This window comes from Nothoprocta perdicaria, unplaced genomic scaffold (assembly GCF_003342845.1).
Source record: "Nothoprocta perdicaria isolate Ctin4 unplaced genomic scaffold, notPer1 scaffold_467, whole genome shotgun sequence".
Classification (NCBI taxonomy): domain Eukaryota; kingdom Metazoa; phylum Chordata; class Aves; order Tinamiformes; family Tinamidae; genus Nothoprocta; species Nothoprocta perdicaria.
In genome coordinates this window covers 204477-220595 of record NW_020455718.1, presented here as the reverse complement: position 1 = coordinate 220595, position 16119 = coordinate 204477, and the positions used below count along the sequence as shown (strand labels likewise).

General features: G+C 34.1%; 1 long non-coding RNA gene across 1 annotated transcript; it reads left to right on the top strand.

Annotated features, from left to right (window-relative positions):
* The first annotated feature begins 281 nt into the window (after positions 1 to 281).
* LOC112953874 lies at positions 282 to 12824 on the top strand. Its single transcript, XR_003250630.1, has 3 exons — positions 282 to 313; positions 12305 to 12374; positions 12786 to 12824. It is a non-coding gene; the product is annotated as an uncharacterized LOC112953874 (long non-coding RNA).
* The last annotated feature ends 3295 nt before the right edge of the window (positions 12825 to 16119 follow it).

Here is a 16119-nt window from a genome sequence, read left to right as displayed (position 1 = left end):
CGTCCGCTCCAGAGCCCTTCCCTTCGAGATCATGATAAAATGCTAATAGGCTTCAACGAGGCTAGCAGAAATAAAAGCAATTACTGGATTTTCTCTGCACTGGAAAAAGGAATAGACAATTCAATATATGTTTTTAAATTAATGGAGAACATATGTATCAATCTTAGCCTGCTGTGTTAGCCCATTTAGTCCACAGACCCATCATTGGGGCATTAATGAAAAACTGAGGTGACATAACAGCATACCAGACCTACATTATTTATCCTGATAGTATAACTTAATCAGGAGTATTGTATGCTGGCATTTCTTTATGGTAAGCATTACAAAGTTTCATAGACTTCTGTCCTTAGTACTTCATATATGACCTTACTTTAGAGACATTTATAGGATCATTTTGCTCCACTCTAAAAGCAAAAAAAAAGTCAATATTTATTCAGCAACATTATATATCTCAGTTAGACATATTTATATGACTGTCAGCTACAGAACTCGGTTTCAAAGATGTTCAAAAGCTGCTGACTTTTTTTTTGGAAACTAGAAAAGAAAAAAGAAGCATCTATAACCAATGAGAGTAATAAAAGCTGTTCTGTATATAGGTAGGATTCTTATTACAGAGAACATCACATGCTGGAACCCTAGTCAATCAGGAAGGTAATGAAATAGCTCCATATCAGGCAAGACTTCTTGCTTTACATGCAGCATGTTGAATTTCTATGTAATAAAATGTTCATTGAAATCATTTTTCTCAGAATAAATTACCACTAAAATAGGAGTACTTTGATGGGGCTGGCAGAGGTAAATACATTAAATTTGATTAAAAAATTCCACAATGACCTATTTTTGTAATTATGACCCTAATTTCTGAAAGATTAAAGAAGGTCTGCACCTTATTACCAGCACTCAGGCCGATCTTTTTGTAGCATTTCTAGTTTTTAGAAGCAAGTTATTCTGTATGGTAGTCTGAAGTTCTATCTGTTTCATTTGGAAAAAGAAGACACATGTATGTGATGGATTCTAATAGAATTATAATAAAGTAAATAGACTTTAAGGTGAAAAGTCTTTTTTCAAATAAGTAATCTAACATTACAGAATTAACTTACCCAGTGAGAGGATGGGAAAGAAATATATGAGAGATATTCAGAAGTGCTAGTAATTGGGATTAAGGAAAATATTGCAAAATAAGCAAATCAGAATGACATCCACACATTATGGCAGTATAGCAATTAAATTAATTTTAATATTTGTTGAGTTCTTTAGTTATCATCAGTTTAAAAGAACGAGGGAGAGTAACAAAATCAGTCACTTTTTATAAATGAAATAAATAAAGTAAAAGTAAAATAAAATAGAATGAAATAAAAATAAAAGTAAAATAAAATAGAATATTATACTGTTACTTCACCCTGAATATACAGGGGGCCTCTCGGCCAGCCCTGCTAGGAGTGATCTTAGCCCAGTGTTCCAGGTTATGGGGAGTGAGGGGATACTCACATTGTGGTCCGTCCAGAGAAGTTGTTCTTGTGTCATTCCTGATCCCTGCTCAGTTCATCTCTCCTAGACTCTGTCTATTATACCCTTTGGAAAGGATCATATGACATGTCCTACAGTCATCCTCACAAGGTGTATCCAGTATCTTCAGACAGCTTGGCCTTTATCAGGTACTTTGCAAGCATATCAGTTCTTTACTGAATTGGGTCTGTGCAAATGTTAGCAAAGCAGGACTGTCCTGCCTCCACAGGACTTCCCTTTTCCCTTTTTTGGGGGGGGAAAGAACCCAAAGTCTCTCACTTACACTTTTTTAATAGGCTTTTCTGCCATCTGTCCAGCACGTTGGCAGAGCTCAGCAGAGCTCATGCATTTCAGCAGTTTTTTTGTTAACTTTTTACTCGTCCATAACTCCTTCATAAATTTGGTTCAGCAAACCACACCCTTCCCTTTCCACTTACTTTTCCCAAACAGTAGTGTTTAGCACATATCAGAAATGGAACTTTTACTTCAAAAGCAATTCCTTCTCACTATAGAAACTTTTCAAAATAAAATTCTAGTCAGCCTTCTGGCCAGCATGATTTAAACTATGTGGTAAACGAACAAGTAATGACTTCTGAATACAGACTATGTCAGATAATATTACATTTATGATCTAATAATAATTGTTTTTGTAAGTTCTGCATGAATTAGTTAAACAGAATACACACGATTAACTTGAATGTGCACAGCATGTTAACCTCCTCATTAGAGTATCAATGTAATTAATTATTTCAGAATATTGGTTTCCAGAACTATATATGAAACAAAGTAGTTAATGAGATTCTACTGCACAGAAATTTCTATTTTATAATTATCAGCCACTCAAAAATGACAAAAATTATGTTTTTCTTTGATATTAGATATATTTCTGGGGATCAGGGATGCTCCTACTATGATGAAAATAATATCTCTAAATAACTGTAATTTCCTTTTGCTATTTCCTGCTAGATGAATTTAAAACTGAATTTTACCTCATAATAGTAGTTGCTGTTCTCTTCTGTAGGATCATGTTGACAGTTCCATTTATTCACCCCATTTGCCTCATACAATAGAGTTGCAGTCTGAAGGAGAGGCAAATTTGGTAAGAGATGAATCCCTTTACATTCCAGACAATCCTCAGAGGTTGGAGGAATTAGGGGCAGCTGGACCCATGTCTTAATAGGAATACCAAATATTGTGATAACTATAGGCCCAACTCCGGCAGCACTGGATTCACAGTCTGTTAACTGTAGGTTTGACTGCCTTAAAAACAAATAATGAAGTTCAGGAATAATATGATTTATTCAAATGTAACATTTATAAAGCAGTTTTCATATGTCCATACAGGAAATTCTCTACTACAGTGTGGGTTTCTTAGCCAGCTCTAAGGTACAAATGCACAGAAATCACTCTCCCAAGAAGACAGCTCTCAACCTTGAAGAGCCTTCACTGGTGGCATCCCAACCTGGAAGGAGGAAAGAGGTTCAGCCTGCTGACCAATCCCAAAAGTTATAATGGAATCCTCTCTCTAATTTCTTTACTCCTTAATTCACCTTTTGTATTTTTTTTGCCTTTAAGTGGAGCTTGAGTGTCGATAGTCATACTTACTTTTGTTCTTGATTGGTTTAAAAGTCTCTCACTTTCACTTAAAGGTAAAGTCAATTAAATATCTAGAGAGCATGCTCAGTGAGGAGTAGTCATACCTTGCAGGTTGGTAACTTTCATGAAGGAGACGTGTGTTGGTATTATAATGAGGTTATAATGAAGAAAAGTTAAGTCCATCCAAAGGGAATGATCTGCCACCATTTTTGGCCCAGCACCAGATATCTTATGTATTAGTATGCATCTTATCAGCTGCATGGTACCATCAGGTTGCCACCTCTGCAGGTACTACAATAGAGTTTGGTTGTGGTGTCTGCATTCTGCTACACTCTTTGTTTACTCTTATTAGCATGTGCCAGGAAGGTAGATTGTGTTGAGGAATGAATTGTGGAGGAGTAGATTCTGTAGATTCACACCCAGGATGTGGGTGGTGAATATTTGTCACCCCAAGCAAGCCTCTGTAATGCCATAACATCTGTAGGCCCTAGTTTATCTCTAGTTTCCCTTTTCCAGAGCATTTTTCCCACAAAGAGGTAGCCCATTTCCTCTTGCATTGTTTCTATAATGAGCTATTTAACTTCTCTCTCATTAAAGAGTCAGTTGTAGTCCTCTGTTACATATCACACTTTTGCTCTTACTAAGAAAAATTCCCAATGATTATTTTCAACCACATGCTCACTTTCTTCTGAATACTATTCTCAAAGGATATTCAGTCGATAATCTATTTAATTATTAGTTTTTTTTATGGAAGTTAGATGAATGTTAATGATTTCTTGTTTCATTAATCCTACCCATATTCGAGAAGGCTGACATATGAGGTAGTCATTCAGCAAAGCATAATCTGTAACATGGTCTAAGTCTTCTTTCATTTATATTTTGACAATGAATAAGAAATCAAATTTTAATACAGTTTTATGATTTTGGATATGTATATTTGTAAGTAACTGGACAAGATCTCAACAAAAGGAATCTCAATCATATTTCCTATTCTTCACTTCTCAATTATATCAGGCATTAAGTTTGTCAGGACAAACTGTGAATGACAATACAGATCAGAGAAAACAGGCATAAATGGTGGAATTTTTAGGCTATTGATGAAAGAGGAAGCTTTACCTTAATTTTAGGTAGTCTAGGATTTTACCTTCAGAGTTTATCAAATGATACATACTCAAAAGCTGCTTTGATTTCTTCTCTGATTAGTTTTCTTGTGCAACTCTCTCCTTTCAATATTTTCTGGCTTTTAGATTTTGTTTGCCATTATTTTTTTAGAATAGGCCTGCTTCTGTTTTTATTTTCTTAATTTTATATTTTCTTGGTTTATATTTATATTCACATATTTAAAAAGACATGAAAAATTTTACATGTATGTGTAAATATATATCACATGTACTTTATATATGCATGTATAAGCACATATATACTCACAGAAGTACAAAGGCACATATACACACATGAAGGTTTGTATATAAAAATGTGTGCAAAAGTTTATCAATTTTATTGCCTAAATACCAGAATATTTCCTTGATTCTATTGTCAGTGTAGGCAAGCTTTTATCTATTTTATATAAATATTATATAAATACATATAATATAAAAATTATGTATAATTTGAATCCATGAATGCAAACATATTTTCCTTATTGAGTAGTATTGAGCATTATAAATGCTGTCTTAAAATTCTGTCTGCATTTCTTTGCAGTAATAGAATTACAGTTTTGTGTTTTTCTGGAAAGCGGTATTCATTATAAATACACTATCATTATTTTTACCACTTATTTTTACAGAGTATCAGTGATCTATTTTCAGGTTTTATGTCTGTTTCTTCGTTGTCAGTTTTAAGCAAGTCAAGTGAACAAACTTGCAAACTGGAATTTACAGACTCACTGATATTAAAAACTTCAATGTTAAAAGAAATATTACAAAAGGTTTTTAATTTGTTTTTGTTTGTTTTAACCTGTCATCAAAGCTTTTTTAAATTTGCCTTCTTTTTTGAACTTATTTGAAAATGTAATTATTCCTGTCTGTAAAGTCTTGCCTATGACATATTCCAACATCAAATACTCAACGTAGAATGTCAAATAGTTTGACATTTACTTAACTATTATTAAATAGGAAGTCAATCTCATAGTATTAATATAAAACTGAAGAATTCACCACTTTGGAGACAGTATACTTTCTTATGTTCTTTATAAAAATTGACCAAAAAAAGCATGAAATGAAATACATTGCATGCACTACTCTTCTTTTACTCCATATCTTTATTTTTAATCTGATTTTTTAAAGCTTTTCAAAATTACAACCTTTGTTTCAACAGCAAAAGCCTGCCATACAAAATATTAGCCATACATGTCTATACAGTAAGATGTTTTTCACCAAAGATTCATTCTCTCAGCAAACAGCCAGAAGAGATGTTTTGAAATGTTGTTACATGTTATCTTGTACTTACTGACAGATATTCAGTATGTAAGGACCTGCATGAGTTTGTTCCCATTCTTCTCCTCGTGTTTTTCATATAATCAACACCAAAACATTAACACCACACTATACTGATAGGCATGTTTGAGTTTTTTTCCCCCATCAAATATTTTAAAAATGTGGTGCTTGTCAGCTTTTTGCTTTTACATATATTTGATTTTTTTATAGCTACCAGTCTAAGTCATTCTGCTCTTTTGCAGAATGTTCTTGTTCTTGCAGAGTGTTCTTGGGAGAGCTGTAGAAGCAACTAGATTTTTTGTTATTTGGCTTCTGACTTCAATACAGAATGCAATGCACTATCCAACCTTACCAAATACACATGCTTATTTTATGAAGGAAAGATTTAATTTAGATCCTCTGACTCTCAGCTGTGATAAATTATGCTTTGTAAACCAGTAAACTTTATTGAAGTTTAAACTCCTAACAGGGAACAATACATATAAGATAGTAGAATAATAATGTCTAATAGTACAGCTTTAAAAATATGAAAAAACACATTCATTAAAAAAATATCATGTTGATGCATAGTCTTTTTAAGAATTTCATCCTACTTTCCACTCCTTCAGGAAAACACTAAAACAGACATGTTGTTTAGCTGACACAAATGATGAATTGGTTGAATGTAAGTCAAATGCAAGTTAACAACATAAGCATATCAGCAACAATAAAACAAAACACATTCATTGAAGAAAATTGTGATTCATATTTGCAACCTACTCTATAGATGTTTTTTACATCTGTATTTTCAACTGTGTAGTGAAAATATTTGCTGCAACAGATCTTTCTCATTCAGATCTACTCGTAGACTCCAGCCTTAGAAATGATAATAGGAATAGGAATTCAGTGAAAATTTCTTCAGAAAAATACTATACATTAAAATATTTTTCTCTATAAATCATTTTTCATTTTTAGTAGTAAGCATACCATTACATTTTTAGTAACAATCATTTTGGGTGCAGGTAACCCAAAAGGTTAGGCATCAGAGGTTGAAATTCCCATGCCAATGAGTTATGGGAAAGAAAATTTAAAAAAAAAAAAAAAGAAAAAGAAAATATAATATCCCTCATTCCTTTAATAAAACACTGGGCAAGCAAAAAGATACATTCAGTTGATCAAATGTCCTAATTAGAATTTTAGACTTCTGTGGTAACAGTATACAAAAAGGAAAGGTGATAGGTAGTTGAAATACTGAAAAAAAAAAAAAAGAATACAGTAAATGTATCAGACAACATCAGAAGACTATTTTTTATTTTTCCTATTATTCTTGTTTTTGTCTTATTGTACATTAGAAAAACAATCACAACACATGTAGGAAAAAATTATTGTTTACACTATCACTATGCAGTAATTCAATAATGTTTAAATTAAATATGTCAGTAGCTAAAAAGCAAAGAGAGAGATGATGATTCTAGAAAATGTAGAGAATCAGTTAGCAGAAAATGAAAATATTTAATAAACGTAACACAGATAGAAAAGCAGAACTATCTCATGCTATATAATTACATAATTTACAAAGATGGAATGTATCTTAAGACACTAATCAAAGAAATTTTACCTGACAGAAAAATTCTCTGTTGTGAAGCTCTGTAAAGAATACATGCCATAAATAATTTTATTCTCTACAATAATATAGAGAATTTTTACATTCTGTAGAGAATGTACAAGATGTACATTCTTGCAATATGGAATGGTATTCATTCAAATTTCTACTTACAGTAAATAACCCAATACAATCTTTATATTTTAATAGTTTCCAGGAATATCCCCCCAAAAGTGAATGTGAGCAAAGCAAGCACTCTACAAGTAAAAGAGAAGAAAAAAAAATATTATTGAGCTTGAAGCAGGCAGTTCACATAATGAAAGCTGAATGAGAAAAATATAATGTTCCTTGTCTTTTTCAATTTGGAAAACTTCCTTATTTGAATATACTTGTTGGAGTGAGAACATGACTTTCTACCTTACATTTAGTCCTTTTTAAAGACTTCTTATCCAGCTAACATCAGCTCCTACCTAGAACAGGACTTGCACTGCATGGCCAGACAGCCAAAAACCTTTTCAAAGAGAGACTGGATTGGACTTACTATCACTGCACCATTTTTATTTTTAGTGTAGTTATTTTTTACAGTAATGATGATTTCCATATGCATACTTAAATTTCATTGGCTTATGAACTTGCTTCCCATTTCCTTAGCTCTGTGTTTCCCCACAAGCTGCTCTGCTCTCCACAGCACAGCTTGGGTGTTTTGGAAGCAGCCTGAACGTGTTTTGTTCAAATAGTAAACAATTCAGCAAGCAAAACTGTGCTGCCAATGAGAGCAACCAATGCACGGAAACAATCAGAGTAGGAACAGACTTATTAATGCAAAAAATGGGTAACAAAACACATGGAGTGCTCTTTGAACCGTCTCTAGATTTTCTAGCCATTCTGTGCTATGGCTGGCAACTAACATATTGCAAAAACAAGAAAAAAAGTACTCAATAACAATTAAGCAGCTCTGAAAATAAAAGAAAACACTACATGCCAAGTAATGTCTCTGAAATTCTCTTCCTTTTATTCCAAATAGTTTGACTTCACCGGCTACTTTCTTAACAACTATCATGTTGTTGCTTTATGTTCAGGAACCCTGTTGTACTACTGATCCATATTTTGTCACCAGGTAAAACAGACATGTGGTAATATAGTGATAAAAATGCCAAATCTTTTCCATATCTTGCAGAAGCACATAGGAAGAGCCTTCCTCTTAAAATTTTTTCTTGCCAGATTTCTAACAAATAGACCAATATGGATATCATCTCTCTCTATATGTATATACTTACATGCAAAGCTTGGATTGTCTTTTTTCAGACTTGTATTACAGATTACAGGGATACAGTTAATAGGTATAATCAAGGTTTAGGTTATCAGGATGCATGTTCGCAAGCTCATCAAAATTTTGTCACAGGTTTTGACTACTCCTAGCACATATGTGAGGTCAAAAGCCAGCTTCAAAATCAGTGGCCTCAAAATTTACTGGTGGACTTTTCTTCATGTCAGTGGCAGAAGGGTAGATTTGAAATCTTCAAAGACCAAATTCTTCCAAGTGGGCCATTCCACCTCCTTTTCAGGAAAATGGGAAATGAGCATTTGGAGCCTGAGTGGTTTTCCTTGGATAAACAGGGAAGCATCTCTTCAGGCTAAGTGTATTGTGCTAGCAGTTTACTAATTCTTGCAAGATAGTACTATACCAAGTCTGTAAGGCTGAGGTAGATGATAGATTAAAATATTACTGCATGCCATCCACATTTATTCATCAGTCTGCTTTCAGCTACTTGTTAAATATATCAAAGAAGGTGTGCAATCAGCAGAAATCTTCTACATAGAGATTTCTAAAGGATTTTTTTAAAAATAAAACATGACATGTGTAAGTGAACTAAAAAAATGCTTGAACTGCTGCAGATGAAAGTGTTCTCACATCAATTTAAGATGCTGTATTTCAGTACCAACTAAAGTTGTGCTAATAGAAAATGATAAAAAAAAAATCTGTGGTTGAACATTATATTAAAAACGCTTCAAAGAAATTACTTGAGGGAATTCAGTTGTATTGCTTTTCCTTTTGATAAAATTTGATAAGGTCATTTAGTGCCAAATTACATTTGCCCCCTAGGCAAAATTAAAGTTTTTGACACAGGATGGTAGCTGAGAAATGAAAAGCTCTTTGAAAGGGTTTCCAAACCTCCATTCAGGAACATTTGGAAAATTATTTTATAACTCAGATTTTCTTTGCTGCCCTGGGGAGCTTATTTGCTCTACCTATAGTACCATTACCTCAATAAGGTAGCAATGCTGACTTTTGTGGAAATATGCCTGCCCCACCTCTGCTAAAGCTTTAGAGGATTAAACTGATTTACTGCAAAACTTTATGCTAACAAGATGCCATTGCATTATCATCAGAGTAATGTTTAGTAAATAAAATATCCAGGGAAAAATGTAAATGCTGGAATTACTAACCTTGTAAATAAAACTAAGGCTTGTAAAAATGATTTATCTGGGACAGAAAAAGTATAGCTTTAATTAAACATTATTTCGTTTTGCCCCAAAGCCCAAAGATTAAGATTCTACTCTAGGATGTTGGCAAGCCAATTTCATTTTCTCTCTTTTGTATGTCACCTGGTGGTGACATATTTATAGTACTGCCACACATTTTGGCCAGAGGAAAGATTTTTCAAAATCTCTTATTGGTGAAGTTCCATATTCCCCCCCAAAACAAACATTAACTATGGTGTGGTTTTAAGAGTGGCTTTCCAAGGGAGTATCTTAGGATAAAGCTGGGAGACATTTCCATTTTGCTACAGCAATATCTTATGCTGTAGCATACCTTATGATTTTTGCCTAAACTAATGGGTCAACTCTGGGAGAGTTAGGGAGCATATATAGCAATGCAGCCATTAGGTCCTTAATCTGGAAGATTCCAGCACAAGACAAAATGAATATATCTATGATAAACAGTGTCCTGACCACAAAACTACCAGGAATAAAGAAAAATATCTGAAAATTCCTGTCATTTTTGAAATAAAGACATTTTTGAATTTTTGATTTTTTTTGAAATGTATTCCTGTTTTTTCTTTTCTGCTTGCTTTTAAATGTCCATTCCATCAAAAGAAATATTTTCATTTTTGAGTAAAATGAAGTTTTATTTAATGAGGAACATAATTTTCAGCAACACATTTCCACAACATAGAAGTGCAGTTATTTAGTGTTCTTATAACCACAAAAAAAGGTATTAATTTGACTAACTAGGATGGGATTTTCAACAGGTCTCAGTGTACCCTTTACTCTCCTTCCTTTCTTTTCTGAAAAACTTATTTGAGTGCTACTGCAGCCTTCAAAATGTTGGATATGCACCAAAAAAAAAAAAGGCATCATACTATGCGCAGGCTAATGGTCCTGTATAAACTTGTGAACTCTAATTTCATAGCTGGCTGCCTGATGTTGACTTTTTATCCCAAGTGTTTTAAATCTTTCTCTTGCTCCTTTCCCCTTCTACTTGTCATATTGGAAATGTTTTGATGACTGCTTTAGAAAAGGAAAATGATTGAGAAGACTATGACTTCATCCTTTACCACCTAAGTAGGGGTAGTTCATTCAACACAGTGGATAGTGTAGGACATAGAGCATGACATTAGAAAGCTTAAGTGGTTTCAGAGCTCAGAAGAGCAAGAGCAATAGCAACACTTCTCTGCTTTTACCCTGCTTGTGATGAAAGATCTTAATGGAAAAAAAAATCACAGTTCACTGGTATTGTAGCATAACTCATAAAAGTGAGCCCTATTCCTCCAAAGTCCAACTGACTTACCCTATCTTCCCCAGAGAAGAAAAACATGCTGCTGTATCGCTGCTGTATCTCTCCTTGGAGTCTATATCTTACACCTTAGTTCTGTTCTTAGTTATCTGTAACTAACTGTTCTTAGTTATCCAGTACTGTATTTCTCCTTTTTAAGGAATAGACTAGCTGTAAAATCAAGGATTGGCCTAGTGTATGAGGGAGAAAAATACAGTGAACCAAATGTTTCTCATCACCAAAATTGACTTAATTTGCTATTTATCTTCATTGCCTCTCACTAAACTTGTGCCTGGAAGAATGCATTTCACCTATTCAGTAAGAATAATCTCAGCCCAAATGAACACTGAGATGCTTTGCAGAGATAGGAAAATACACATGAAATAATATTTCCTGTGTGGAAAACAAAATAAAGATCATTAGAAAAAGATGCATTAACTCCTAAGTCTTCTAATATAACCCACTCCATATAAAAATAATTCACCTGTACAATTGGCCTTCTACAGACTCATTTAACAAGTGGTCTACAAAGTGTTTTCTATTAGTTGCAAGACACTTCAACCTAAGAGAAGATATAAAACATTATTTAGTTGACTTTTATAGCAACCCTAATGAAACTTTCTGAACCTTTGTGGATAGCATTTTACAGAAAATGGGTAACAATGGCTGCAAGTACAAAAGGTTGTAGGATATACAGGACACTAACAATTTCAATTATGGAATATACAGCAGTATGTTTCAACATCTGTAGACTGTATATTAGAACACTATTCTCCCTGGTTCATTCCATCTGCAAGAGCTAAAGTAGATGTCCTGAGTAAAAGGAACATAGTTCTGAGGACAAAAATTAAAGTCAAATTGCAATTTGATTTTCTCTTTGTGTTTTGGAAGAACTGCACTTTATTTTTGCCACCTTAAGAAAAGGGAGCAAGGAGTGCAGAAGACTTCTGTTGTTTTGGTCCAGCCTGAAGTACAGTTTAGAGAAGCTAAAGACTTGTCTTTTACAAAAATCAATGGGTAATATCCCCCCTTTCCTAAGAAGGAAGCAGCTTCCATAGGGAACCTCTCATGAAAAACATACTTTATTTCACAACAAGCCCTTGAATGAGAGCTGAACAAACTGGCACTAAAAAGACCCAGTATGCTGGTAGCTTTTGTGAATGCTGTGAGTGTTTTCTTTTCTTTTTTTTTTTTTTTTTTTTTTTTTTTTTTTAAGATGAATTTTCTAAAAGAAGTCAAAAGGAATGTTTAGAAGAATCAGGGCAGAAAATTCAAAATAATAACCCAAATATGAATACCTTATCTGGTTCTATTACTATGAGCTTCAACACTATAAAGAACACCTTTTGCCAAACTACTGCAGAACACCTTTAGTCTGCCAGAACTAAAAATCTGTTTATTTTCTAGGGGTGAGGAGAATCTAAAACCTGCCAACTGCTGATATGGACTCAGAGAGCCAGGAATAAGCATAAGCAAGGTATTGCTTGATGTCCAAGAGAACAATGAATAATATTCGCTCTGCGATATGTTAAACAAATGTATTTTGGGATGTGCATAGTTTTCTTTTTGAACTATTTTAAGTGGTTATAACATTTAATAATGTACTTTGGTTAGAATTTTCTCTTTGTGTCATTTCATACCAACACTAAACTCAAATTCTTTAGATTGCATGATAACACTGACTGGTCAAGGACATAGTCAAGGAGGAAGTGCTACTCAAACTGTTGTATGAACTGTTCTAAGATCACCTCCCTCTGCGTTTTTCTAAAAGCTGAGTACACATCCTTTAGCTGTCAAGAAGTAAAGTCTACACCTAGTAAGAGCGAGTGGCTTGCCTCTTGTCATCCAGATCAATCATTGTTTACTTCCTTTTATATTTTAATTTAAGTACGAAGAAAGACTGGCTCTGTCACCTCCTCCCAGCACAGACTTGGACAGGTGCAACTATGAGAAGATAGAAAGGGACGGTGTCTTTTCTGTGCAGCAACCCACCACAGCAAATGGAGAGAGAACTCCAAGTGCAGAGTAAGACAAGGAGGTTGACCACTGCACATGGGAGTTTCCTAAGGTAAGAGGGGAGCTGATATGAACAAAACTGTACAATGAAAGAAAGAAACAAATTTAGCAACTCAATAAACTCCTGACGTTTGATGAATGAGAGTTAGTTTGAGATGGTTAGTTCAGATGATGGTTAAGGAAAATATAAAGTTCCACCTCAAAGCACTGTTTGACCTGAGATCCCAACTTAAAACAACAAGTGCTTACAATGTAAATTCCCCCCCCCCAAAAAAAAAAAAAAAAAAAAAGTGGCAGAGCACATACAGTCTTAAATTACACAATTTAGAATAGTAAATAAATGTATATTGTGTTCTTTTATCAATTCTTTTTGTTTCCTTCATATCAGCATGTAGTGCTGCACTAACATATCAGGATAGCCTGGGCTGTCTATACAGTCTATCAGGCTGCAGCAGCAACAGATTTTCCTGTTCCTGTTCTGCAGTGCAGACCATTTGACTGAATAGTGTCTTCAAAATCTTAGCTTTCCCCAAAATGCCTGTGCTTAGAGTGAAGCTGAGGAGGGCTATCCAATCAGCCTGGAAATGAGTTTTTCACTGATTTCATAGCTTAAACTTTTTAAAAATAATCTTTTCTCTCTCTCTCTCTCTTTTTTTTTTTTTTTCTTTTTTTTTTTTTCCAGTAGATTGAGGGTGACAGAGCTCTGACACAGGCTGTCCAGGGAGGCTGTGGAGTCTCCTTCTCTGGAGATCTTCCAAAACTGCCTGTGCTCTGGGTGTCCCTGCTGGAGCAGGGGGTTGGACTAGATGATCTCTAGAGGTCCCTTCTAACCTCAACCATTCTGTGATTCTGTGATTCCAAGTAAACACAGGAACATGGCAATGTGTCTAAAAAATATAGACAGTATTCAATTTTCTGCAGTTTGATCTCTCTTCAAAGAAATAAGTTGGGTAGTTAATAAAATAGGTTATCACTTGGACATCTGCAAAGCTTCTCTGAGGTAGGGGACTGAAGGACTGTAGGTAGCACTAGCCCAGCTACTAGTGATATGTTGTTAAGGAGTGGAACAGAAAAGTTGACCTTGTTTGACAAACACTGAACTGAAAGTCTTCAGCCATTTAATCCTTAGAAAAGTATTACTGAAGACAATGGGCGTTGGTAGAATGTAGAAACATAAGCAGTTTCTGAGACACGTTATGTAGCTATCACATTCTTAATATAGTTGAATAGTCTTGGTCTCTTTCATAAATTACTTTAGAATTTATAAACTACTTCATATTCAGGAGTAATGTGGGAGTAATTCTGAAAGTAACAGTATCTTCCTTACCATTATACTTCATGATACTTTCACCTGGGATCTTAGATAACTGAGATACACATACTCTTTGTAATCAGATTTACATAGTTTGCTGTGTAGCTCAAACACTGAGTTACAGAATAGAATGAGGAATAAGCTATTAAATATTAATACAACAAATGGAAAAGTGGGAGATTGGCAGAGAAGCTATTATTTTTTTAACTTCTGCTAACTTTCCCAGAATCACTGGCTGCAGGGATTCCAATAATTTGTATAAAAAAATCATCTTCTCCACTAGATTTGTATTTAATAGACTCAGCAATGAAAATACTATTTGCAAAGTGAGTGGTGTGGTATAGATTTTTCTGCATGAAGCACAGCATGTGGAAAAAAAATTAATTAATATCTCTCTCTATGACAAAAAATATCAGAGCAACATTAACCAAATCACCAAGTGTCATTGAAAATTGTGAAATTAACTCAGCTTTATTAACTCAGCATTACAGACACACAAGGATTAATTTAATGACAGATGAAAACTAACACTATAGGAAGCAAATATAAGGGTCAGCTACTGTAATGAAAATCATGTGAAAAGTCTAGACGACAGAGAGTATGGAAGAAAGGAAGGGGGTGACTGAACACTACACCAGTAGTGACTGATCACAAGCAAGTGATCCTGGGAAGTGCAGAGGAAAAGGAATGGGTTGTGTAGAGTGAAGCAGGCATTGACTGCTTCTTATTTTTTCTGCTATCAGTTTATATGTCTTTTTATGATTATATTTATACTTGTTTTACCTTAAAATTAAATGTGAACATACTGACCTCTTTTTTCTATGAAGTAAAACAAAAGTTTGCTTGGGTTTCTTAGGCAGGTGAGGGAGAAGTAGATCTGTTTGTTATACCAAATGATACAGTGGTGTCAACTTGGATGATTGGATTAAATCTGCAAGAGGAGCTTGTCTTCCCTCATTAATTCTCTGAAACAGCAACTGGAGTTAAGAAAAGACTTTCCTTTATGGGAAGGTTTGTAGATCTTATTAATTCTTACTGGAGATCTACTTTCTTCTTCATTCCATAGAAGAGTAGCTCGCAGGAATCCCATCATTCTGCTACTGCATGGAAGGGAAGGGAGAATAGCAGGTTACTGTACATACGAATATCTCAATATATAATTAAAGCAATTGAATACTTCTATGATAAGATATTTAAATATTAGAATATATGTATTAGCTGGGGAATTAAGGAGTTGTCTTAAAGTCCTTACTATACTGATGAAGGCAAGAATGCTATATCTTAAGATTCTAAGAAGAAAAAGACAGTTCATACTTTGAGAACCACCTTACAGTAATGCCATTAGGCATCATTTAAACTTTAAAAGATTATTTCAAGAGCTTGTAATATCTATGTAGAAGATCTGAGTTTGGATTAACTTGAAACTGAATGTCAATTTGTGTTGAAATATAAGAAAAGGATATCTCAGAGACTAGACTGCATAAGAAGAATAATGAATCACTCATTAAAAGTATTGTGGCAGTTCATCATGACAAAGACTGTGTGAATACAGAATTTAAGAAAAAAATACAAATCAGCTCATATATAGCTGCAGATTTCATGTTCATGAGGTAACAGCTACCCACAGAATGTTGAGCCAATGAAAAGTAACAGCTGGCAATATGTTAATGCAGTGAAATCCTTGAAAGCAAAGAATTTTTCAGCTCTAATGAATCCATAAGAAAGTATCATGTATTTTTCTTAATTTCAATAAACTCTCTTACATTCTTATGCTCTCAGCCACCCACATAGTCCTGCTGTTAATCTATTGACAGACTGTTCATCTATCGTGTACAAACCAACACCACCATTTCTAAGAAAATAGCAGCAGAAGAAGTCACAGCACATCATCATG